We start from the raw sequence: 27500 nt of genomic DNA on the forward strand, positions 1-27500 counted from the left end.
TCTCTCCTTTTACGTTCATATCTTCTTCTCCTCCCTCTATTTCTATATCTCCTCTTTATTTTCATCTCTTCATTCTCTCCCTATTCCTTCATTTCACCTCCACTCCTCCTCCTCCTTTTCTTCCTTCTTCTCTTTCTCTGTCAAAACTTGACTCCCATTTCTTCTTTATCTCATTTTCTCTTCATTCCTCTTTCTCCCCCTGCTTTCCTTCATCTCCATTTTATTCTTATTTCTTCATTATCTACTTTTTCCTTCATTCCTCCACCTCCTCCCCTCTCTTCCTCCTCCTTCTCCTCCTCCTTCTCGTACTTCTCGTCTTACTCATCCTCGTGTGGGTCATCTTACTTATCCGCCTAATCCTTCTTTTCTTTTTTCCTTCATTTATTCCTCCTGCTCCTCTTTCTCCCTCTCCTCTTTCTTTCTTTCGCTTCTACACTACCTCCTCGCTCCTCTCATCTCCTCCTCCTCCTCCTCCTCCTCTCCTTGATCATTCTACTCCTCTTACTGCTATTGTATCCTGAACTCCTCCTCCTCCTCCTCCTGCTCTCCTAGTCTCTTTTTCCCTTTTTTTTTCCTTTTTACCTGACACAGGAGGTCGAGGGGAGGAAAATGAACAGGTGTATCTCCTCAGGTAAACGTTCACTTCCACGACGAGGAAAAAAAGGGAGCAGGAAAAATAGGACGGAAGAGTAACGGAGGTATACGAGACAGATGGAAGAGGAGGAGGAAGAAGATGAAGAGAAGGTGAAGGAGGAGGAGAAGGAGGAGGAATTGACCGTGTAATTTGACTCGCCACACTTGTTATGAGAGGTGAAGGAGGGGCTTAGAGGAGAGAGAGAGAGAGAGAGAGAGAGAGAGAGAGTATGGGTCGGGAGGGTGAAGGAACGACGAAAATAGATAGAGGAACAAACGAGAGGGAGAAAACGAAAGTGATGGAGGGAGGGAGGGAGGGAGGGTAGACGGTACGCAAAGATGGGAAAGTAGGGAGGAAGGCTAGGGAGGTATGGCAGGAAAGAAAGGAGTGGGGGAGGGAGGGAGGGAGGGAGGGAGGGATTTATGGATTAAAGGAAGGAACATCATCTTGCCGTGTGACCACTTCCGTTCATCTTGTGAATTCCTGTACCGGAGTTAGTTTCTTTTTACTTTTCTTCTCCCATTTTTTTTTCTTCTTCTTCTTCTTCTTCTTCTTCTTCTTAATATATATATATATATATATATATATATATATATATATATATATATATATATATATATATATATATATATATATATATATTTATACTGGACCGCAATTTCGGGGGGGTAGGGGGGCTATAGCCCCCCTCTCCCCCAATGTTTTCTATATCGGCTTCAAAATGCCCCTAAAAGTGCTTAATTTAAGAATAAAAATCCCCAACTGCGCAGGCTCGCTTCGCTCGCCACCCTCCCTACCAACTCATGAACCTATGATGCTCTATAGCCGCCCCTAATAAAAAAAACTTCCAAAATTACGGGCCTGGTGTATATATATATATATATATATATATATATATATATATATATATATATATATATATATATATATATATATATATATATATATAGAGAGAGAGAGAGAGAGAGAGAGAGAGAATCACCACCATCACCTTCCTTTACCCACTGGCAAGGCAGAGTCAATCTCCTGCCTCAGACTTCCCCAGGCCACAAAAACCAGTACTTTTCGGCAGTGTTTTCCTCCGCAACAAATCCATTTACCTCCAATCTGACAGGCCTGACTTTCCCTCCACCCTTTGACCCATCCCCCCCTTCCCCATCCCCTCCTCTCCACCCTTTCTCTTCTCTCTTCCTCCACCCCTTCTATTTTCCCCTCTTCCACTCTTCCTTTCCTTTTCTCCTTTTTTTCCCTTTCTCCCTCCACCAGTCGTATCCTTTTCCTCCTATTCCCTGCACATGTCTCTCCATCTCTATCCCTTCTCCGTCATTCCTTTGATGTAAAAAAAATAAAAATTCCCTCTCCCTTCTATCATTTCACTGTCTCCATTCCTCCATCCTTTCACCAATCCTATCTATCTATTTCTCTCCTATTCTTCCACTACTCGTTTCTTCCACTTCTCCTTTCCTCCTCCTTCTCTCCTTTGCACCCTCCACTATCTTTCTTCCTCCATATCCTCTCCCTCTATCCTTCCATTAATCCTTCTATCATTTTCCTTCTATTCTCTGTCTCTCCTCTCACCCTCTCCTTCCTTCACCATTTCCTCTTTTGCTTCCCTTCCCTCTCCCCTTTCTTAATACCCTCCCCTTTCCTTCCCCCCCTTCTCTCCCTTCCCTTCCCATCCCTTTCCTTACCCTTCCCTTCCCTCCCTTTTCGTTTCCCTCCCCCTTCTCTTCCTTCCCTCGTCGTGGTGGGAATGACAGGAGACAGACGGGCACACAGACAGACAAACGACGCCTTACGACCAGAGGCTGACAGGTGGAGGTGCTGATGGCATCCACAGGCGACCTTGGAGGAGGGAAGGGAAGGACAAGGATGGGAAGGAGAGGAGGAAGAGGGGAGCGGGGAGAAGGTGGAGAGGGAGGAAGCTAAGTCTGTATGATGGAGGAAGAGGGAAGGGAGAGAGGAAGGGGAGAAGAGAAAGGGAAAATGGAAGGGAGAGGCAGAGGAGGAAAGGAAGGAAGGGAAGAGGAGGGAGGAAGAAGGGATGGCATAGGTGTGAAGAATAGAAGGAAGGGAGGATATTAGGAAAGGGAAGGGAAAACGGAAGAGAGGGAAGGAGGGAAGGAGAGAATAGGAGTGATATGCAACAGAGAAGATAAAAGAAGAACTGGAAGGGATAAGTGAAGAGAATGTTAGTGAATATGGAAAATAGCGAGAAAGTAATAAAAGAAAATTAATGTACGCTCTCTCTCTCTCTCTCTCTCTCTCTCTCTCTCTCTCTCTCTCTCTCTCTCTCTCTCTCTCTCTCTCTCTCTCTCTCTCTCTCTCTCTCTCTCTCTCTCTCTCAGTAGCTCTTATTAACCCTCTTTACAACATAAGCGGTTCCTGCCTCTTGCCGTATGTAGGATCCAACCCTCCGTCTGCCCCCCATAGATTCTCGTGCTTTGCGTCTCCTTAGGATTCAACCCAATTTTACGACTCATTTCCGAGGCCTCGATTCCCTCCCGCGGGCGCTCTAAGAAGGTTCTGATTTCATTTCGTCGAGGTTTAAGAGGCCCGGATCGCCTTCCACGCTCTCGTTAAATGCCCGCGTAAAATTAAATTAAATGGTTATGTGTCTGCTGAGAAGGTATTGCGGGGTACACACACACACACACACACACACACACACACACACACACAGATCTACAGGCATAAATCTCTCTCTCTCTCTCTCTCTCTCTCTCTCTCTCTCTCTCTCTCTCTCTCTCTCTCTCTCTCTCTCTCTCTCTCTCTCTCTCTCTCTCTCTCTCTCTCTCTCTCTCTCTCTCTCCTATCCCTTTCTTTTCTATTATCTTTTCTAATATGTCTTTCTTTATTTTATTTTCCTTCTTTATTTTCCTTTTCTTCACTCCCATTTATTTTCCATCATGTCTTTATCGTATTTTTTCCTTACCTTTTTCCCTTTCCTCCTTTCTTTCCTCTTAAATCTTTCTCCTCCTCCTCCTCTTCCTCCTCCTCCTCTTTTTTTCTATCAATTCATTCTCTTCCATATCCTCCTTTTCTACTTTCCCGCGTTTTTGTCCACTCCTCCTGCCCTTCTCCCTCCTCCTCCTCCTCTTCTTCTTCCCTCTCCTCCTCCATTTATCTCATTTCTTACTCGTCCATATCCTCCTTCTTTTCCAGTTTCCCGCTTTTTTGTCCACTCCCTTCCACCCTCCTCCTCTTCCTCCTCCTCCTCCTCCTCCTCCTCCTCCTCCTCCTCGCCTCTGTAATCCAATTTTCGTGACATATATTCAAGTCGACGTTTATAACTTGATCATGACTACTTTCCTTGTCCGGAGGGTTATGCAGAATCCCGGTGACTCTCTCTCTCTCTCTCTCTCTCTCTCTCTCTCTCTCTCTCTCTCTCTCTCTCTCTCTCTCTCTCTCTCTCTCTCTCTCTCTCTGTTTTTTCTTCTCCTTCCCTTTTTATTGCATTTTTCTTATTTTCCTGCTTCTAATTTTACTTCTCCATCTTTATTTTTCTTTATTTTCTTAATTTTCTTTATTTTTTATTCCTATTCTTATTTTTCTACTACTACTACTACTACTACTACTACTACTACTACTACTACTGTCACTACTACAACTATAACTGCCCCGCCACTCTTGTACTTTCATCAGCGTTAGTTAGGAATATTTACACAGTCATTTTCACCTCGCAAAAAAAAATAAGTTTCCGTATTTTAATGAACACGTCAGATTAATTGTGTTGGTGCCGCCCCTGTTCCATCCCCACCTGTCCCTTATCCCCACTTGTCCCGCATCCCCACCTGTCCCCCATCCCCACCTGTCCCCCGTCCCCACCTGTCCTAATGGGTAATAGCAGCACAGGTGAGCGTGTTTGTTTATGTGTCATTAAGGCAGGTGACAGATTCATGGCCTTGTTAATGTTGAAGGAGGGTTTGTTATATGTTGGTGTTATTGTTGTTGTTGTTGTTATAGTTGTTGTTTCTGGCGAGGTTCATCGTGCTGGGGTTGTTGTTGTTGTTGTTCTTGATGTTGTTTCTATTTGTTTTGTTCTTGCGTTTATTATTTTTTATTTGCATTTATTTTTACCTCAGTTATTTATTTATTTATTATTGTTGTTACTGTCATTACTACTACAACTCCCATTAATTTTACTACTACTACTACTACTACTACTACTACTACTACTACTACTACTACTACTACTACTGTTACTACTACGATCATTAATTATACTATTACTGCTGCTGCTACTTCTACTACTACTACTACTACTACTACTACTATTGCTACCACTACTACTACTGCTACCACTGCAACTACTACTACCACCACCACCACCACCACCACCGCCGCCGCCGCCGTGAAAAAACGCCATCCATATCTTGAGTTTATCCCTTCCCTCCGTCACGGTTATCGCTGCTTACATGAGTTGCGTCACACAAACGTTACATGTGTCCCGTAACGCCCCGTGTTATTGTCTTCATTGATGGTTATGGGAGCCGGTACTCTTGTTTTTTCCAGGTAATTACAGGGGTGTGTGTATGGGGGGGCGGCGCGGACACACACACACACACACACACACACACACACACACACACACACACACACACACACACACACACACACACATACCGTACCCTATTTTATTATCTTCCCCCCTTATCTCCTTTCTTTCCTCTCCTTTTCTCTACCCTTCTCTCTCTCCCTCATCTCTCTTCTAACCTCCTTCCCTTCTCTCTCCCACGCTTCTACCCTCCTTTCTTCTCCCCTTTACCTCCTTTCCTCCCTTCTTTTCCTCCCTTCTTCCCTCTCTTCTTTATACATCCTCCCTTCTTCCTTTCCCTCACCTCTTACCTCCCCTCTTCAAACTCTCCCTCCCTCCTTCCTCTTTCCTCCCTCCCATACCTTCCCTTCCGTTCCCAACCTAACATTACCCTCCACTAAGGTAAACGCCGCCCATCTCATTGTTTTCCGTCACACGAGATACTGAAAAAAAGGAATTGAACCACGAACCATGCATAAAACTCAACCCCCTTCACCCCCACCCCCGCCCCCCCTGAAAAGAATCGAATCCCTTAAAAACGAGATCGAATGTTGCGTGGCTTCCAATAATTAATTATGTATTGTGTTATAATCTAATGATGCCCGTTAATTAGGAGATCCTTTGTGGGCGAGTAATTATTATTGTCAAGAGATTTTTATTTTGCGTGTGCTTATCCTAATGTGAGAATGGGATTATTTGAGTGACGTTTGATAATAATGATAATAATAATAATAATAATAATAATAATAATAATAATGAAAGGGATGACTAATAATAATGATAAGAAAAACAATGGCAATTAGAGCAATAAGAATGAAACTGAATAACACACACACACACACACACACACACACACACACACACACACACGCACACGCACACATAATAGCCACGTTAATTGCCCCTCCGAGACACACACACACACACACACACACACACACACACACGCACACACCGCCCAGGCCGAAGCTCACGACGCCTCAGGACAAAAATGAAAGGATTGACTATGTTATTTTTTCTATTATTTTCTCTACCTTATCTTAATTGGCAGTGCCGCCGTGCAAGTGATCTCTCTCTCTCTCTCTCTCTCTCTCTCTCTCTCTCTCTCTCTCTCTCTCTCTCTCTCTCTCTCTCTCTCTCTCTCTCTCTCTCTCTCTCTCTCTCTCTCAATATGGCGGTTTTAGTGCTTTTATTAATAAGAATGAGGATCAAGAATAAAATGGAAAAGATAGGAACGGAGTAGGAGAATGTGGGAGAAGGAAGGGGAGAAAGAGGAAGAAGAAGAAGAGGAGGAGGAGGAGGAGGAGGAGGAGGGAGAGGGAGAGGTCGAGGAGAAGGTCTTGATAAACTGGTCATGTTAACTTTCATTACAGAAACTCAAATTGAACTCTTATTGAACGTGTCTTTTGTTCTCTCTCTCTCTCTCTCTCTCTCTCTCTCTCTCTCTCTCTCTCTCTCTCTCTCTCTCTCTCTCTCTCTCTCTCTCTCTCTCTCTCTCTCTCTCTCTCTCTCTCTCTCTCTCTCGTGTGTGTGTGTGTGTGTGTGTGTGTGTGTGTGTGTGTGTAACAGTCGCGGATTAGGAAGCGACCACACACACACACACACACACACACACACACACACACACACACACAAATCCTCCCCACAGTATTGGTCGCGTTTCGAAATTCCTCCAAAAACCAATACGATCACTCCATATGTTGTTGTTTTCAAGATTTTTTTATTTTTTATTTTTTTTATTCCTGCCGACCTCGATTTTGCTCTCCCTCCCTTTTTCTTCCTTTCTGTGTAAGGTCGAAAGCTATGGACGTTTCACAATAGCCGCTTTGTTATAGGGTTGAGTGTGTGTGTGTGTGTGTGTGTGTGTGTGTGTGTGTGTGTGTGTGTGTGTGTGGTTTAGGAGGGATAGGATGTGAAGGATTGGTGTGGATTTCGTTTCTGCTGTGAGTGTATTTTGCTTTTTATCTATATATTTTTTTTTTTACATAGTTTTTTAATAGTCATCAACAACAGCTTTCCCATATTGTGCCCTCCCAAACAAAGACCTTTCCCAACGTCTTCAAAATTACTCCCTGTCTGATGTTAGTGTACCCCATCCTGCTCCGGCAAAGGCTCTAATTTCTCTCTCTCTCTCTCTCTCTCTCTCTCTCTCTCTCTCTCTCTCTCTCTCTCTCTCTCTCTCTCTCTCTCTCTCTCTCTCTCTCTCTCTCTCTCTCTCTCTCTCTCTCTCTCTCTCTCTCTCTCTCTCTCTCTCTCTCTGTTTTTCTTCTTTTCTTTTAATTCTCATCTTACTTATTTTTTATTCGTATTCCTATTTTTATACTACTACTACTACTACTACTACTACTACTACTACTGCTGCTGCTGCTGCTTCTCCACCTGGTTATCCTATCCTACTTTCAATGCTATTTCTCCTGTACTCTACTTTCTACTATTTCTATCCTAGTCTACTTTCTACTCTATTTCTACTGTAATTTCTAATCTGAATTTCTTGGTAGCCGTTCTGTTACTTTGGTGGTTTGTCTGTCTGTTATCTGTATTGTCTGTCTGTTCAGCGCGTGATATAACCTGCCCTAGTCCATTCTTTGTTCCGTTGTCCTATTTACCATAATCTACCTAAGTTTGTAGTCTGTCTGTGTTGTCGGTATTTGTATTTAGTGTTAAACGACCTGCCGAAATCCATTCCTTGCTCCGTTGTCCTCTTTAAACACATTTCCCTTTGTCTGTTTGCTAACCCATGCATGACGCTCGCCCTTTCCTGCCATAATGTATTCGTGAATTAAAACTTTTACCGTCACTATCAACCACAATATGGGAAAAAAAGGCTTGTCATGCACGCTGGAAATATTACTACAGGTGATTAATTCCCGGAATATCATTTCATATCAGGAAGGAAGCGACGGGCTGGCCTTCAAAACGTGTAGCGTATATTATTACTGTTGATGCTATTATTTCTATTATTATTATCATTATTATTATTATTATTATTATTATTATTATTATTATTATTATTATTATTATTATTATTATTATTATCGGAGTAACTGGAGAAAGTTGACACAAGAAAGAATTCAGAAAAGCGATCAGAACGAGAATAAAGAGGAAGAGGAGGAGAAAGAGATGGAGGTGGAGGGGGAGAATGGAGGAGGAGGAGGAGAAGGAAGGAAGGAGGGAATATAGGAAGAGGTGAATCGGGATGTGTTTGAGCGAGGAGGAAAAAGAGGGAGAGCATGAAAAATGGATGAGTTAAAAAGACGTAACAAGAGATAAAGGAAGAGCAAGAAGAGAAGGAAGAAGAGAAAGAGATAGATAAACAAGCAGGAGGAGGAGGAGGAGAACCTTGCGTTGGCCTCCATGTCAGGTTGCCACCCATTCAATTCCATTAACTGCAGCCAGGAGCCGAGTGCGCGAGAGAGAGAGAGAGAGGGGAGGTGTCACACACACACACACACACACACACACACACACACACACACACACACACACACACACAGAGAGAGAGAGAGAGAGAGAGAGAGAGTATATAGGGTTCATTTAGTTATATAATTTACTTTTTTATTGTTGTTTCCACTGTTAAAAAAAAAGTATATATGTGCTTTCTTTCTTCCTTTTATTCAAGCAAGGATATACAAATACATATATAATGAGTTTACGAAAGATGTGTGTCTTAAGCTAAAGACATCCGCTTTCCACTGAGTCTGTCACTTTCCATATCGCTTCGTCACTTTTACTTATTTATTTATTTATTTTTTTTTTTTTTTTATGGTCGGCACAGCCCGTTCTGGCGCAGGCGAGTGTTTATAGTGGCGCCATCTTGCATTGGCTCATGCTCCCCTCCCAGAGCTCATCTTTGATCCTAGAATCTAGAGTCCAGGTTGATAGGTGGTCTTCTGGACAGCATGTGGGTAGTTTTAAGCCACTCGGCGGCGGCTGAAAAATCCCAGCTTGGTGGCACCGGGCGGGGATTGAACTCGCGTCCTCTTGAACACGGGGCCGTTACTCTGACGACTCAGCCACCGCCTCCCCATGGAAGTATATACATATAAAAAGGGAAAAGGAGAATTGAAAGAAAAAAAGGTTATGTTGCCAGGAGCACTCACCATCAAACTGACACAACACACACACTCTCTCTCTCTCTCTCTCTCTCTCTCTCTCTCTCTCTCTCTCTCTCTCTCTCTCTCTCTCTCTCTCTCTCTCTCTCTCTCTCTCTCTCTGTTTTTCCTCTTCTTTTATGTTTGTTCTCCAGCTTCTACTTTTATTTCTCATCATATTTATTTTTATTCGTATTCCTATTTTTGTACTACTACTACTACTACTACTACTACTACTACTACTACTACTGCTGCTGCTGCTGCTGCTGCTTCTACTACTTCTAGGGTATTCTCTCTCTCTCTCTCTCTCTCTCTCTCTCTCTCTCTCTCTCTCTCTCTCTCTCTCTCTCTCTCTCTCTCTCTCTCTCTCTCTCTCTCTCTCTCTCTCGCTCCATTGTTTCTCTATCTTGTCAAGAGCATCGCCGTCATCTCGACTCTGTGTTTAACGAAGCTTAACGCGCGAACAATGACTTAATAGAGAGAGAGAGAAGAAAGAAGAAAATACCCTTCATATTTTTTTCTTTCAATGCTCCTTTTCCCTTTTTATATATATATACTTCCATTTCATTCTTTTGTTATCCTCCATCTTTTCATCTCCCATTTTTCTTCCTCCTTTTCTTCCTTCATTCCCTCATAAACCTTCCCTCCAATGCTTAATTTTTCCTTTCTTTATTTTCCCTTTCTTTCCTTCTCATTTTTTTTCTTTATATTTCCATATGATTATTTACTGTTTAATCATTTCTCTCTCTCTCTCTCTCTCTCTCTCTCTCTCTCTCTCTCTCTCTCTCTCTCTCTCTCTCTCTCTCTCTCTCTCTCTCTCTCTCTCTCTCTCTCTCTCTCTCTCTCTCTCTCTCTCTCTCTCTCTCTCTCTCTCTTCCAATCGCCACATTCCGTTATACTCCCCCTCTTCTCCTCCTCCTCCTCCTCCCTTTCGTTCCCTCTCCTCTTCCTTCCTCTTCCCCTTCATCTTCAGTAATCCACACATCAACTTATATACTTTTCCCTTCCACACCCTCTTCTTTCCTCTTGCACCTCCTTCACTTTCCTTCCTCCCCCCTTCCTCCTCTTCCTCCTCGTACACTCAAACACATCAATCCTCGGTCACCTCCTTCACCTCACTTCTTCCTCCTCCTCCTCTTCCTCCTCCTCCTCTTCTCGGTCAGTGTACTCTTGGATATTTTAGCACTTCCGCCCTCCTTCCTTCCTCCTCCTCCGCTTCGTCCTCCTCCTCCTCCGCTTCGTCCTCCTCCTCCTCTTCCTTGACCTCCAGCCCTTGAAGTCGTGATTCCTGACCCTCAACTCCACGTAAAGAGTGAGAGTGTTGGCCAATCCTGTAATCTTAAAGACGCCGGACTGATTGGAGTGTGTGTGTGTGTGTGTGTGTGTGTGTGTGTGTGTGTGTGTGTGTGTGTGTGTGTGTTTAGAAATGGGAGAAGAAAAGTAATGCTAGAAAGGAAGGAGAGGGATAACATGATAACGAATGTGGAGAGAAGGGAGGAAACGAAGAAAAGGGAAAGATATGTTTGAAACGGAAAGATATGGGGAAATAGAGGGAAAGAGAAGAGAAAGAAATAAAAAAAAGTGTGTGTGTGTGTGTGTGTGTGTGTGTGTGTGTGTGTGTGTGTGTGTGTGTGTGTGTGTGTGTGTGTGTTAGGCATATATTTCTGGCCTTTCCGTTTCATCTGTTTTATATCTTCCTCTCTTTCACACACACACACACACACACACAATGACAGTAATAACGGCCTGACTCGGCAGAAAATAGAGAAAAAGTTGATAATAAAAGAAAGGAAAAGAAAATGAAAAATCACATCCTCGCGGAAGCAAAACTTAAACTAAGGCGACGAGACTCCGCGGAGAACCCAAGAGGAAGAGGAAGAAAAAATAAAAAGGAAATTTGTAAAGTGAAAAGGAAAAGATTCTGTACATTTTTAAAGTTTGAAAAATCACGAGGCGTCATCAAAAAAATATTAAAGGGTAGAAAATCAAAAGGAAATTTTTTTTTCTATTTCATATCTATATCTCACTTTTTTTAAATCAATTTCTATTATTTTAACGTAACTTGTAGATTTTCGTAAGGCAGAGAGTCAAGTTGGTCATTTTTTTTTATTTGTTCAACTTTACATTTAATTTTTGTAAGGCATATAAATTATTATTCTATATATACACAGTTTTTTCCTCCACCCCTTCAAAAAAAAAATGGAAATCAGTACTCAACACGGCACAAACCAACACACGATTTGTTTCCACTCAGAGAACGTTTCCAAGAACTTTGCAGCCCAACCTTATCCTGCCCGGCCCTCCTTTTTTTTTTTTTTTTTTGGTTCTCTTTTTCACCTTTTTTTTTCCTCCAATGCATTTTTCATTCCAAGCGGGTGTGTGCCTTTGAAATCCCAAATTGCTGGTGTTTCGGTGTGTGTGTGTGTGTGTGTGTGTGTGTGTGTGTGTGTGTGTGTGTGTGTGTGTGTGTACCTGCCTCTCTTCCTGTCTTCCTTTGTCTTCCTCTCTGTCTGTTCCTCTCTCTCTCTCTCTCTCTCTCTCTCTCTCTCTCTCTCTCTCTCTCTCTCTCTCTCTCTCTCTCTCTCTCTCTCTCTCTCTCTCTCTCTCTCTCCGCCATTGCTTGGGTGTGTGTGTCTTCCTCTTCCTGTCTTCCTTTGTCTTCTCTCTGTCTGCCTGTTCTTCCGTCTTGTCTGTCTGTCATTTTTTGCTAGCATTTGTTTTCAGCTGTCGATCTGACCACCCTTCCAATATGCCAAACCTTTCCAATCCGTCACAGCCTCTGCCAACATACGCATTGTCTTCTCAACGACACGTACGAATGAAAAGTCAGACAGAAGCATCTAAGTTATTCATATGTTAAAGGATAAAACAACTACGTGTATAGAGATGATTATAAAACGACTACTTTTTTCTTTCTCCTTATACTTCTCTCCCTCGTTCTCTCATCCTTACCAGCGAACAATTCTTCCATTCGTACCCTCTTCCTCCTCCTTCCCTTTTCTCTCTGTCTCATCTGTCTTTCCTCTTTCCCTTGCTAAAAGATGTCATTTATTACAAACCCAGAAACCAACCAACGGCAGCGCTTATAAACTGTTTTTCACCTTCGCTTGATTTCCAATTACACACACACACACACACACACACACACACACACACACACACACACACACACACGCGCGCGCTAATGTCTACTACTACCGCTGTTTGTTTGTATTCAGCAGCAGTCTAAACCTTCACGTTGGAATTGTTTGCCGACCGTCTTCTTTTTTTCTTTGTGTTTTTCTCTACGTGTTGCTTAAAATCAGGCGCGAAGAGAATTAATGAAGGAAGGAGAATAGCGCGAAAAAAAGAAGCAAGCAAAAAGCGAAAAGAGAAGAAAACGGAAGGAGGGAGGAGGAGAAAAATAATGCGAGGAATGAAGGAAACTTGAATAATGTGTGTGTGTGTGTGTGTGTGTGTGTGTGTGTGTGTGTGTGTGTGTGTGTGTGTGTCGGCTAAACCCTCGCTCGTCCCCCTCTCTCTCTCTCTCTCTCTCTCTCTCTCTCTCTCTCTCTCTCTCTCTCTCTCTCTCTCTCTCTCTCTCTCTCTCTCTCTCTCTCAAACAACGGAAGGAAGGGAAAGAGGAGAATGCGAGGAAAAATGAGATAAAGAGGCAAAAATCGGAGAGGGTGAATGATGAACTCCGGGAGGAACAAGGGAAGGAAGGAGGGAAGGAGTGAAACAGGAAGAGAAGGAAGGAAGAAGAGGAGGAGGGGAACAGGAGGAAAAAAGGAAGAATGGTGGAGAGAAGAGGGAAACAGGAGTAGGAATAGAAGGAGAAAGAAGTAGGAAGGGAAGGAGGGTGAAATGGAGGAAAGGAGAAGGAAAGAGATGAAAGGAGGGAAGAGGAGGAGGAGGAGGAGGAGGAAAGGTTGGAATGCCCTGTGACTACTTGGTTCTAAAGGGGAAAAAAGTCAGCCAAAAAAAGGTAAGGGCAAAAAGTGCTGGAAAAAAAGTGGCTTCCGGAGAGATGCTAATGGTCACTAAGTCGTGAGTGAAAACAAAAGCCCTGTTGACACTGAGAGAGAGAGAGAGAGGAGTTTGAATTTGTATGCGTGCCTCTTTGTGTGTGTGTGAGTGTGTGTGTGTGTGTGTGAGAGAGAGAGAGAGAGAGAGAGAGAGAGAGAGAGAGAGAGAGAGAGAGAGACGAAAAAACAAACGACTCCCTTCTGTAAAGCATCTTATAAAGCCAAAATTAATGACGAAAAAAATAAAAACTGCATAAAGTTGAGAAAAGGAAAAGAAAAGAATTGGATGAAAAGTTTCCTGTGTGTGTGTGTGTGTGTGTGTGTGTGTGATGGAAAATGTTCGTTCAGTGACATTTTTTCGTTCTTTATATCAAGGTTCCATCAAATTCAACACAGGTTTTCCATTCGACAAGGTGGTCACTCGTTTTCCCCTCCTCCTCTTCCTCTTCCTCCTCTTCCTCCTCCTCTTCTTTCCTCCTCACATCCCTTCTCTCCCTTCCTCTTTCCCCTTCCTCCATCCCGGTAAATTCTTTCAATTCAGACTTTCTTTCTTTTTCCCTTCCTAATTTGTATTTTACATTCCTTTTCTTCTCTACCTCTCCTCTCGTCTCTTCCTATCTATCTTCCATACCTCTTCTTTTTTATTTCTTTTCTCCCTCTACTCTTCCCTCCATCCTCTTCCCTTTTCATCCCTTCTTCCTCTCATCTTTCCTCCTCTTGTTCCTATCCCTTGCTTCCTTTCCTTCCTCTCCTCCCTCTCGCCCTTCCGTAGTTCCTCATTCTCTCTCTCTCTCTCTCTCTCTCTCTCTCTCTCTCTCTCTCTCTCTCTCTCTCTCTCTCTCTCTCTCTCTCTCTCTCTCTCTCTCTCTCTCCATCAAGGTCACACACGGTTTCTTTATGTCCTCTCTCTCCTTCGTCCTCAAACTTTCATTTTTCATCTTTTTCTATTTTTTATTTTTTTATTTTATTCCCCCATATTTCCTCTTCTTTCCCTACAGTTTCCATTTCTTTCCTCGCCTCCAATCTCCTTTTGTTATAGTTTTCTTGTTTTCCTTTTGTTTTTCTTTCCCTTTGTTTCTTCTTTTCTTGTCTTTCCAACTTCTCTCCCCTTCCTCCTGTTGTTGTAATCTTTTTCTGGTAGTGTTTTTCTTTTTGTCTTAAATTTTCATGCTCTTAACTTTTCTTATTTTCCTTTTCCTCGTCTGACTTTCGTTTCTCCTTTCACTTTTTCTTTCTTCATTTTCATTCGTCTTGTTTTTTTTTCCTTCCCTGGTTCTTATGTTAATTTTCCTTATGTGCTTTGTTTTATTACATGATATATTCCTCGCATTTTCTTTCTCGAACTCCAATTCCGCATCTCTCTCTCTCTCTCTCTCTCTCTCTCTCTCTCTCTCTCTCTCTCTCTCTCTCTCTCTCTCTCTCTCTCTCTCTCTCTCTCTCTCTCTCTCTCTCTCTCTCTCTCTCTCTCTCTCTCATAAGCTCGCGAACACACACACACACACACACACAGAGAGAGAGAAGAAGAAAAAGAAAATTAAAGAAAAAAATAAAACAAAGATATATATAAAAAAAATCCTCTCTCTCTCTCTCTCTCTCTCTCTCTCTCTCTCTCTCTCTCTCTCTCTCTCTCTCTCTCTCTCTCTCTCTCTCTCTCTCTCTCTCTCTCTCTCTCTCTCTCTCTCCTACTCGACGCATCGTACAAGAGTGTCGAGACAAAGTTTGTTCGGAAATATCTGGAATACTTTGAAGCCTCGAGCCAACAGGGACATAAACTTTTAACTTAGATTTAATTGGAGTTTGGTCTAGGGAGAGGAAGTGAGCGAGGAGGAGGAGAAGGAGGAGGGGATTGTGATAGGGAATGTAGTTGTAGTTGTATGTGTGAAAAGACAAAAGAAAGGCGGACAGTAGCAGTAGTAGTAGTAGTAGTAGTTGTAGTAGTAGTAGTAGTAGTTGTAGTAGTAGTAGTAGTAGTAAGAGGAGGAGGAGGGGGATATGGTGATAGGGGATGTAGATTGTTCGTGTGTGTGTGAAAGTAGTAATAGTAATAGTAGTAGTAATAGTAGTAGTAGTAGTAGTAGTAGTAGTAGTAGTAACAGTAATAGTAGATGTAATAGTAGCAGTAGTAATAGTAGTAACAGTAATTGCAGTAGTAGTAGTAGTAGTAGTAGATGTAATAGTTGTAGTAGTAATAGTAGTAACAGTAATTGCAGTAGTAGTAGTAGTAGTAGTAGTAGTAACAGTAGTAGTAGATGTAGTAGTAGCAGTAGTAATAGTAGTAACAGTAATTGCAGTAGTAGTCGTAGTAGTGGTGGTGGTAGTAGTCGTAGCAGCCGTGTTTATCTCCTCCACTATTTACACGACCATCTTTTCGTCTCTCTGAATCTCTCTCTCCCAATCTTTCCTCCAACTTTCTCCTGCTTCCCTCCACATTTTTTCTCCCTTCCCGCCAACTTATCTTCCGGACGCAGGGCTTGAGGGATGAGGGGGTGGAGAGAGAGAGAGAGAGAGAGAGAGAGAGAGAGAGACGAAGATGATCTCAAGAGAATATCGTCCTTAGGGAAATATACAAAGTGAGAGAGAGAGAGAGAGGGGGGGGGGTATTCAAGGTCGAGTAATTTCCTCTTGACAGACAAGTTTAGGAGTTTCTACATCTCTTCCCTTCCTCCTCTTTCTCTTCCTCCTCTTCTTTTTCCTTCATTTATTCCTCTATCATCATATTCATCCGTTATCATTGTATTTTCTCTTTCCCTTTCGTTCCTTCATGACCTCACCTGACTTTACCTGACCCACCTGAGTCTCGCCCACTATAGGTTGTTGTGCCTAAGCTTACGAAGAGTTGCCATCATGGTCAATTAAATGTAGAAGTGATAGATAATACATGTAACTGTTTCCATAGCTTTGTTTTGGTTACCAGTGAACAGTGTTAGCTATTTATTGTTGCTGATGTTATTTGTTGTTGATATTTATTAGTTTATTTATTGTTGAAGGCATGTTGTTATCATGTCTACTGGCGACAAATAAGGTATGTGGGGTATATTATAATTATTCACTCATTTTTACTTGAACTCTTTTAACACGAGATTAATAGATTTGGGACACATTTACCTGCTTATCTATTTATTTGTAGCAATGGAGACAGTCACTAGGCAGAAGAAAAGGAGATAAAGCCCGCTAATCACCGTTCCCAATTATATATTTCTTAATTAAGTGTAATTTCTTCGTATCTGGCTGGTGCTGCTTTTAAATCCATTGTGGCTACGCTGTCTGTGGCTTTTATTTTATTTTTTTACAGCAAAGGAAGCAGCTCAAGGGTAAAAACAAAACAAAAAATAAACATTCCGCTAACAAAACCAAAAATAAGCCCGCAAAACAAAAATGCCGTCTATGTGTTATTTAGGCAACTGGTTTAATGACTGCTGCTGTCACATTTGTCTCAAAGGCTGAACTCTTCACTCAAACTTTCTCTAAAACTCCACTCTGGACGATTCAGGGCATATGAACATCGACAGTTTAAACCATAGGCATCACATCGAAAACGAATGCAAGAACGCGTAGTAACGGGTCTACGTATGATAAATTCAGGTTCAGTAAGGAAATAGGCAAAGATTGGTTCACTGATAGGATTGTGGACGTGTGGAGCGAGGCAGCAGACGTGTAGGTGATGCAAAGGCGATAGGGAGTGTTAGATTTATGAATGGGGAGGAAAGATGGTGAATAGGCCTCTCTCTCTCTCTCTCTCTCTCTCTCTCTCTCTCTCTCTCTCTCTCTCTCTCTCTCTCTCTCTCTCTCTCTCTCTCGTAGTCTCCTTATCTCCTTCTGTAGGCGTTCCTTGTGTATTCCTTCTCTCCCTGTCTTCCTCTTCCTCATCTCTCCTTTCCTCTCTTCCTTCCTCTCTCCTTCCCTACCTCCCTCTCCCTCTCTTCCCTCCCTCTCTTCCCTCCCTTCCTCCCTCTTCGTCTCCTTTCCTCCCTCTTCCTCTCCTTTCCTCCCTCTTCCTCTCCCTTCCCTTACCTCCCTTACTCCCTCTTCCTCTCCTTTCCCTCACCTCACCTCCTGCTCTCCTTCCCTCCCTCCCTCTCTTCCTCTCCTTCACCTCCTTTCCTCCCTCCCTCCCTCCTTCCCTCCATCAGGCGTAAAATTCCTTCATCGCCTCAAGTTTTCCTTTTTTCCTATTTTATGGTATTTTTCCTCGCTACGTTAACCCCTCAAGTCCCTCCTTTTCCTCCATCCTTCCCTCCTTCCTTTTGCTCTTCCTTCCTTTTCCTCGTCTGTTGTCTCTTCATTTTCCTCTTCCTTCGTTTTCCCATCCCATTTTCCTCTTCCTTTTCCTCTCCCATTTTCATCTTCTCTCCTTTTCCTCTCCTATTTTCCTCCTGTTTATCCCTCCCATTTTTCCCTTCCTTTCTCTCTTCCCTCCTTTTCCTCTCTTATTTTCCCCTCTCATTTTCCTCCCATTCTGCTCCTTTCCTTTCTTCCCCTTCCTGGAAATCCCTCTTCTCCCTCTCTGCTTCTGCTTTCATTTTCAGACATTTCCCCTCTTTCCTCCCTTTCTCCCTTTCTCCCTCCTTCCCTCCCTCCTTTCCTCCCTTCCTCCCTCTTATCTCCCAACCTACACTTAGTCCGTTCTCGGTCCATTTAACATCTCCCTCCTCCTCCTCCTCCTCCTCCTCCTCCTCTCCTCCTTCTCCTCCTCCTTCCACTTTTTTGCTCTTCTCCTTTCTGTCAGTTTTTAGATAATGCAGGTTATTCTCTCTCTCTCTCTCTCTCTCTCTCTCTCTCTCTCTCTCTCTCTCTCTCTCTCTCTCTCTCTCTCTCTCTCTCTCTCTCTCTCTCTCTCTCTCTCTCTCTCTCTCTCTCTCAGATCAAGATTTTGCATTTATTAACCATTAGCATCAGTAATCGCCTTTGTCATCACCAGCCTCCTCCTCCTCCTCCTCCTCCTCCTCCTCCTCCTCTCATCTCCCAGCACCATTATTCTCACTCCTGTCGTTATCTTCCCTTTCCATCTCCCTTTCCTTCCTCTCTTTCCCCCTTTTCTTCTGCTTCCCCTTCTTCTTCCTCTTCTTGTCTCTTTATCTCCCCACATCTCTGTCTGCCTGTCTGTCTTTCTGGCTGACTGGTTGAATGACTTGGATCTCTCTCTCTCTCTCTCTCTCTCTCTCTCTCTCTCTCTCTCTCTCTCTCTCTCTCTCTCTCTCTCTCTCTCTCTCTCTCTCTCTCTCTCTCTCTCTCGATACTCGTTTTTTTGTTTTTTTTCATACATGTTTTACTCTCTCTCTCTCTCTCTCTCTCTCTCTCTCTCTCTCTCTCTCTCTCTCTCTCTCTCTCTCTCTCTCTCTCTCTCTCTCTCTCTCTCTCTCTCTCTCTCTCTCTCTCTCTCTCTCTCTCTCTCTCTCTCTCTCTCTCTCTCTCTCTCTCTCTCTCTCTCTCTCTCTCTCTCTCCACAACATCTTTCATCACCTCTCACTCGGCATCAGCATTTTTCCCCTCGTCTCTCCTCTCATTATCAACCCTCTCTCCTCCTCCTCCTCCTCCTCCTCCTCCTCCTCCTCCTCTCCCCTCCGTGACGACAGCTCTCCCAAGTCTCTCCCTTCTTCCTGTACCATTCTTCCTTCCCCTCTTCTTCCTCTCCTCCCCTCATCTCTCTCTCTCTCTCTCTCTCTCTCTCTCTCTCTCTCTCTCTCTCTCTCTCTCTCTCTCTCTCTCGTCTTTCTCCTCTCTCCCTCTCTCTCCGTTCAATAGCTCGATATATCTTGCTGTCATTCGCCTCTTCTTTACGTTCTCTCCCACTCTCTCTCTCTCTCTCTCTCTCTCTCTCTCTCTCTCTCTCTCTCTCTCTCTCTCTCTCTCTCTCTCTCTCTCTCTCTCGTTTTTCGTTTTTTTGTTTTTATTTCTTGTATTTTTCTATTTTTTCCCTTATTCTTTTCATTCTTTTTCTTACTGTCTTCCACCTCCTCCTCCTCCTCCTCCTCCTCCTCCTCCTCCTCCTCCTTCTCCTTCCTCCCCCTCTTCCTCCTCCTCCTCGTCCTCCTCCTCCTCTTCTTCCTCCGCACTTTGGTATGCACATCCTTCCCAAATCTATCTTTATCCCCATGATTCCTGCTCCTTCCTCCTCCTCCTTTTCCTCCACTTCCTCCTCCTCCTCCTCCTCCTCCTCTTCTCTAAGACGTAACTTAACACTCACGCGCATTGTCTGTCTCTGTTCTTGTCTTTCCTTCTTTACATTAATTCTCTCTCTCTCTCTCTCTCTCTCTCTCTCTCTCTCTCTCTCTCTCTCTCTCTCTCTCTCTCTCTCTCTCTCTCTCTCTCTCTCTCTCTCTCTCTCTCTCTCTCTCTTTTATCCGCCTGTTCTAAACTAATAAAATTTGTTTTATTCTTCTTTCTCTCCTTCGCCTTGGATAAGCTGGCCTGCTTGCCCTCCTCCCCCCCTCCCCCTCCTCACCTCCCCTTCCTCCTCCCCCTCCCCCTCCTTCTCCCCCTCCCTCTCCCCCTCCCTCTCCTCCTCCATGCGTTGCTAGCTTAACATTTACATATTTTCTGCTTAAACACTCTCTCTCTCTCTCTCTCTCTCTCTCTCTCTCTCTCTCTCTATCTCTCTCTCTCTCTCTCTCTCTCTCTCTCTCTCTCTCTCTCTCTCTCTCTCTCTCTCTCTCTCTCTCTCTCTCTCTCACCTTTCCTTCCATCTATCTTTGTTTTTTTCATCTCAACTTCTTCAACGTCACCCTCTCCTCTTCCTCCTCCTCCTCCTCCTCCTCCCCCAATTTCCTCCTGTACTATAAAATGTCTAAGATATGGAGAGACATTCCCTCCTCTCTTCCTCACTGTTGTCGGGAGGAGTCTTTCTCTCTCTCTCTCTCTCTCTCTCTCTCTCTCTCTCTCTCTCTCTCTCTCTCTCTCTCTCTCTCTCTCTCTCTCTCTCTCTCTCTCTCTCTCTCTCTCTCTCTCTCTCTCTCTCTCTCTCTCTCTCTCTCTCTCTGCATTATTTTCATGTTTTCAGTTCTTCCTACGAAACAATGCAGATTTTCCTCCTCCTCCTCCTCCTCCTCTCCTCCCTCTCCTCCTCTTCCTCCTTCTCCTCCTCCTTCTTCTTCCTAAATACCTCTCGGCGGCTCGACATAAGATCTTCCTCATTCGATATTCCTCCCTCATTGTTGTGTGCTTTGAAGGGGTGTCAAGAGGAGGAGGAGGAAGACGGGAGGGAGGAAGTGGCTTGAGGAACACCAGATGAGAGAGAGAGAGAAGAGAAGAAAAAAATAGAAGGAAATAAAAATGCTAAAAAAATAAAATAAGGAGATAAGATGATGTAGGAAGATGACAAGGAGGAGGAGGAGGAGGAGGAGGGGAATAGGGAGGAGGGAGGAGAGCTTGTTGGACCCTATCAGTGGACTTGCTCATTAATTTTAAGTCCCCTTGTGTTTTTAGTCCTAATGAAATACTAATTGTCCCTTCGTCCCCCTCTTCCTTCGCCTCTCCCTTCCTTCACGCATCTTCCTCCTCTCCTCCTTTCCCCTCCTTTCCCCTCTTGTCTTTATTCTCTTCCTTCACCTCCCCTTTCATTCACTCAACTTCCTCCTTTTACTTCTTTCCTTCACTGCACTTCCTTCTCTCTCCTCCTTTCCCCTCCTTTTATCCTTGTTTTATTCTCCTCCTTCCATTCACCCCTTCCTTCATTCATCTGCCTTTTATATCTTTCCTTCACTACACTTCCTCCTCTCTCCTCCTTTCCCCTCCTTTTCTCCTTGTTTTATTCTCTTCCTTCCCTTCACCATCTTTCCTTCATGCATCTTCCTCCTTTGGCTTCCCTCCTTCACTTCCTCGTCTCCTTCTCTCCATTTCTTTCCTTCTCTTCTTCGTCTTCCCTCCATTCCCTTTCTTCCCTTTACTTCCCTACTTCTCCTTTCCTTTCCTTCTTTCTTCCTGTCACTCCTTTCTTTCCTTCTCTTTCCTCCTTTCCTTCCCTTCATCCCTTCCTTTCCTTCTCTTCATCCCTTCCTTTCCTTCCCTCCTCTCCTTCCCTTTCATTCCCTTTTCTTTCTTCATTTCACTTTTCTCCTTCCCATCCTTACTTTAGTCTCCTTCAACGGTTCCCCCCCCTCCTTCCCAACTCTCTCTCTCTCTCTCTCTCTCTCTCTCTCTCTCTCTCTCTCTCTCTCTCTCTCTCTCTCTCTCTCTCTCTCTCTCTCTCTCTCTCTCTCTCTCTCTCTCTCAAACTCTCTCTCTCTCTCTCTCTCTCTCTCTCTCTCTCTCTCTCTCTCTCTCTCTCTCTCTCTCTCTCTCTCTCTCTCTCTCTCTCTCTCTCTCTCTCTCTCTCTCTCTCTCTCTCTCTCTCTCTCTCTCTCTCTCTCTCTTCGATCATTCCCCTCCCCCTCCTCCTCCTCCTCCCCCTTCCCCTCCCCCTCCTTCTTTTAGCCCTCCCCCTCTTCCTCCTCCTCCTCCTCCTCCTCTTCTCTCCCCTTCTTCCCTCACTTTCTAAGGGCATCATCATCATTATATATTTTCATGCAGACTCCCCCCCCTCCCCCTCCTCCTCTTCCTCCTCCTCCTCAAGCCTGCTCTTCATTGATCCTCCTCGCTTCTTTATACCTATTGATTTTGTTTTTTTCCCTAGAGATGACTTTTTTTCAACTTTTTCAACATTCTTTAAGTTTTGTTTTTTCTCTTATTCCTGATTTTTTTTCGGAAGGGATTGAAAGGAAAGGGAACAGGGGAATGGATGGGAAGGAGATATGGTACAGAAGGAAAAGAATGGAATATAATGTAGTGAATGAGAAGCGAAAGGAATGGAATGATAGGAAATAGAGAAGGGAAGGAAAAAAATGCAATATGATGGAAGGGAAAGCAAGAGAAGGGAAAGGAATGGAATGGAAGGAAATATAGAAAGGAAGGAAATAATGGAATATGATGGAAGGGAAGGGAAAGAGAAGGGAAAGGAATGGAATGATAGGAAATAGAGAAGGGAAGGAAAAAATGCAATATGATGGAAGGGAAAGCAAGAGAAGGGAAAGGAATGGAATGGAAGGAAATATAGAAAGGAAGGAAATAATGGAATATGATGGAAGGGAAGGGAAAGAGAAGGGAAAGGAATGGAATGATAGGAAATAGAGAAGGGAAAGGAATGGAATGGAAGGAAATATAGAAAAGAAGGAAATAATGGAATATGATGGAAGGGAAAGGAAGAGAAGAGAAGGGAAGGGAAAGGAAAGGAATGGAAAGAATGGAGTGAAAGGGAAGAGAAAGAAGGAAAAGGAAGGGAAAGGGAAAGGAAGTGAAAAAAAGAGAAGGAAAAGGAAAGGAATGGAAAGAATGGAATACAATGGAGTGAAAGGGAAGGAAAGGTAAGGGAAGGAAAAAAAAGGAAAGGGAAGGGAAGGGAAAGAAAAGGAAAGGGAAGGGAAAGAAAAGGAAAGGGAAGGGAAAGAAAGGGCAGAGGAGAGAAGTCGCTGTTTTCACTTTCATTTTCATTTTTTCCCTTCCTATGCTTTTCAACTTTTCCCGGTTGCTAGTTTGTGATTTTTATATTTCATTCTTTTCACTTTTTTCTTGTATATTATTTTTAGAACACGACATAAAAGGTTCATTAATTAACGCATGCATTATTATTATTATTGTGGATTTGAGAGAGAGACACGTGGTGGTTAAGTACACACACACACACACACACACACACAGAGAGAGAGAGAGAGAGAGAGAGAGAGAGAGAGAGAGCATAAATCAGGCTCGAAGGAGGAGAGAAAAAAGGGAGAAAAGTGGAGATAGGGAAGAGCAAAGGAGGGTGTTCATGAAGAAGAGGAAGAGGAGGAGGAGGAGGAGGAGGAATTGAAGAGGTTGGAATTATAGCAGGGAGAGAGTGAGGGAAAAGGGGGAGAGAAATTGAGAGAAATAAATAAAACTAAAAGAAGACAAGGATGAAGAAAGATAGGAAAAAGAAGATTAAAGAAGAAGAGGAGGAGGAGGAGGAGGAAGAGGAGTTCCAGGAAGAATACAGGAAGGAAATGACGGAAGAAAAGGGGAGGGGGAGGAGAAAGAAAGAATTGGAAGGATTAGAAGCAGAGAGAGAGAGAGAGAGAGAGAGAGAGAGAGAGAGAGAGGAATCGATGCAAAATAATTGGGCGCGTCACTTGAGAGAGTCACCCTCAGACTCTCTCAAGGAACAACCCCTAATCTGAAGGGAGAAAGTCCTCGTCCTCGTCCTCTTCCTCGTCTTCCTCTTCCTCTTTTTCGTTAGTTTCGTCCTCTTCTTTTTCCTCTTCTTCCTTCTTCGCTTCGTCGTCCAATTGTTTAATCTCCTCCTCCTCCTCCTCTTCTTCGCCATCTACTTTCTTTTCCTCTTCCTCTTCCTCTTCCTCTTCTTCGCTCTCTTCGTTATGCTCGTCCTCTTCTTCCTCCTCTTCCTCTTATTCGCTCTCTTCGTTATGCTCGTCCTCTTCTTCCTCCTCTTCCTCTTCTTCGCTCTCTTCGTTATGCTCGTCCTCTTCTTCCTCCTCTTCCTCTTCTTCGCTCTCTTCGTTATGCTCGTCCTCTTCTTCCTCCTCTTCCTCTTCTTCGCTCTATTCGTTATGCTCGTCCTCTTCCTCTTTTTAGCTGCGCTCTTCCATTTCATTTCTCTTTTTCCTCTTCCTCGTCCTCTTCTTCGTTATTCTCATCCTCTTCCTTTCTTTGCTGTCTTCTTCCTTTTCTTCTTCTTCCTCTTCCTCGTCCTCTTCGTAGTCGTCAAAAAAACGGATAAAGAGACAGAGACGGAGGGAGGGGGAGGCAGGAATAGGCAACGAGAGAGAGAGAGAGAGAGAGAGAGAGAGAGAGAGAGAGAGACGTCGGAAAATATATATTGGAGAGAGAGACAGAGAGAGGTGAAGACAGTGATAGAGAGGGTTTGGCAGAGAGGTAGAGATAATTGAGAGAGAGAGAGAGAGAGAGAGAGAGAGAGAGAGAGAGAGAGAGAGAGAGAGAGAGAGAGAGAGTCATTCTCCTCCTCTTATTCAACAATTAATATCTGTCCCCTGCAAAGCTAAGGCCTTTCCCAACGTCCTCCACACCCCTGTTGGTTAATGTACTCCATCCTGCTCCGGCAAAGGGTCTAATCCTATCTCTCCGTTTTTGCTTGCGTCTTCCTTGACTTCTAACTAACTTCTGCAGTCATGTATCTCCTATATTGTTTCATTTCTCCTTTATAATGTTATTTCTCTCCCCTTTTGGACACTCTTCTATACCCTCGTTTATAGGCGCAGTGATTATCAGGCTTTTTTTTTACTTTTTTTTCCTTTGAGTTTCTTCCTTTGCTGTATATAATATCTCTGGTTTTCTGTCTGCCCTGCCTTGGAAATTATCTCTCCCTGGTCCTCTGTCCGCCCTTACTTCTACAGTCATTTATATTATCTATGCTTCAGTTTTATTTCTCTGCCTGGTTTTCTGTCTCCCCTGACTTTTACAATTCTGTTACGCTGGTCTTCTCTTTGCCCTTACTGCTACAATCTATTTATTTCTCTACTATTGTATTTCTGTGCCTAGTTTTCTGTTTGCCCAGGCTTGGGGATTCTCTCTGCTTTGGTCTTTAAGGGAGAAGTTATTATTTTTCTCTTTCCCTCTATTTTTAAACCCTATGCATTCGTTCCCAACTTTCTTATTTACTTCATTTCCTTTCTCTCCTCTCTAACCTCCTCCTTTACTTTGTTTTCCTCCTGTCTTCGGGTCTGTAGGGAGGAGGAGGAGGAGAGTTGTCAGCGGTGTGTCGCGTAAAGAATTGTTGGCGGAGTGTTCAGCGGTGGAGACTAAATGTTTCTTTCTTTCCTTATTTTTCTAACCCCGTGCATTCGTTCCTAACCTCCTCATTTCCTTTGTTTTCCTCCTGTCCTCGGGTCTTTAGGGAGGAGGAGGAGAGTTGTCAGCGTTGTGTCGCGTAAAGAATTGTTGGCGGAGTGTTCAGCGTTGGTCAGGCCGTTAGCAGAAGCAGGGAGCGGAGTTATGTGTTTGTCACGCCGCTAAGAGTCTCACGGGAAGGGAAGAGAGAGGAAAGGGCGGGTTACTACTACTGCTGCAACCTTCTCTCTCTCTCTCTCTCTCTCTCTCTCTCTCTCTCTCTCTCTCTCTCTCTCTCTCTCTCGTTTTTCCTTCACTTTTTATTCGTTTTCTTTCTCCGTGATTTTGTTTTCTTCATTTTTCTTCATTCCTTGTCAAGTTTTATGAATGTTTTACCGTAGTTTATTTTTTTTTATTTCTCTCCTTGTTTCAAATTTTCAGTTTTCTTTTCTTGCTTCGCCTCTTCCTCCTCCTCCTCCTCTTCCTCCTGTTACATCTCTTCCTCCTCCTCCTCCTCCTCCTCCTCCTCCTCGTAGTCTTTCTTTTATATATTTTCCTTCCCTTTCTCTTGGTTTCCCTCACTTCCATTGTCTCTCCCCCTCTTACACATTTTATTGATCCTTCCTCCTCCTCCCTTCTCCCTTCTCCCTTCCCTCCTTTCTTCCCCCTTCCTCTCCTCTCCTCCAATAACTCGCTACCTCCATTACCTCCATCTCTCCGTGCCTCCTTCCGTCTCTGTCACTCCCTGTTCCTCCTCTCTCTCTCTCTCTCTCTCTCTCTCTCTCTCTCTCTCTCTCTCTCTCTCTCTCTCTCTCTCTCTCTCTCTCTCTCTCTCTCTCTCTCTCTCTCTCTCTCTCTCAATATTTGCGCATGCGTCATCTTTATGTTTATCAGTGTGTGTGTGTGTGTGTGTGTGTGTGTGTGTGTGTGTGTGTGTGTGTTTCATACACACACACACACATGAACAAATAAATAGGATAAGAGAGAGAGAGACACACACACACACACACACACACACAGACACACACACACACACACACACACACACATGTATCTATTACCACCACACTCTTACACGCGGAAAAGAAAATACCCAAAAAGTCAACCATATTTTCCCCCTCAGCTTACCTTGAAATCTTGGGCCTTAACCTTACCTTACACCTTACCCTCGCTTCCTTGGGGACTTGAGGGTAAGGGGAAGGGCGCTAGGGGAGGGGAGGCGACGCTGGAGGGCCATTAGCGGAGGGGGAAGCGGCTAAGCAAGGGGAAACGTGACCAGAACGGTGATAAGGGAAGCCTCGCTGATGACACTTAAGGGGATGATGCAAGGGGACAGGTGAAGGAGTGAAGGGACGCGGCCAGCTGTTGGGACCCGTGGCCGTGACTGGGAGGAAGGGAGTAAGGAGAAGGGAAGGAAAGGAGAGGAGGATAGAAAGGGAAGGAGGAGAATGGGAGGAAAAGGTTAGGGATAGGAGAAGGGCCAGGGAAGGTTGGGAGGAAGAGAGTAAAGGAATGGGGATGAAAATGAATGAATAAGAGGAGGAAAAGAGTAAAGAGAAGGGAGAGGTCCGAGAGGGAACAGGAAAAGAGAGAAGATGGAGAAGAGGAACAAGGGGAAAGGAGGAAAGAAGGAGAGTAAGGGCAAGGATATGAGAAGAGGAGAACGTTTTAAAAAGAGGAAGCAGGGAAGGAAGGACAGGGAGAGTAGAAACAAGAATAGGAGGAAAGGAGGAATTGTTACGAATAGGGAGAGGGACCAGGAAAAGAGAGAAGATGGAGGAGAGAAACAAGAAGGGAGGAAGAACAGAAGGAGAGTAAGGGCAAGGATATGAGAAGAGGAAAACGTTTTAAAAAGAGGAAGCAGGGAAGGAAAGACAGGGAGAGTAGAAACAAGAACAGGAGGAAGGGAGGATGGGTTAGTAAGAGGGAGAGGGACCAGGAAAAGAGAGAAGATGGAGGAGGGGAACAAGGAGAAGGGAGGAAGAACGGAAGGAGAGTAAGGGCAAGGATGAGGAAAGGAGAACGTTTTAAAAAGAGGAAGCAGGGAAGGAAAGACAGGGAGAGTGGAAACAAGAACAGGAGGAAGAGTTAGGGAGAAGGAGGAGGGAAGAGGCAAGAATAGGAGAATGGGAGAAGGAAAAAAAAAAAAAGGGAGTGGGAGTTTAAATGATTGTTTCCTTACACTCGATATGCTATACGTCTTGTAAGTGAATCGGTTTTCCTATATCCTTTACATGGTCTAGCAAGTTCATCTATTCACGCTCAGAGTATTCTTTATGTAGACGAATCTTGTATATGAGTCTTGCCGGTTCATCAATATATTAACCCTCACATTCTTTTTGTTGACGAATCTTAGGGTCGTTATTATAAGACATTTCGCCGCCCAAGAGCACATATTTGACAAGCATTTCGTAGGAGTTGTGGGCACTTCCAGGAGT

This window comes from Eriocheir sinensis, chromosome 33 (genome assembly GCF_024679095.1).
Source record: "Eriocheir sinensis breed Jianghai 21 chromosome 33, ASM2467909v1, whole genome shotgun sequence".
NCBI lineage: Eukaryota > Metazoa > Arthropoda > Malacostraca > Decapoda > Varunidae > Eriocheir > Eriocheir sinensis.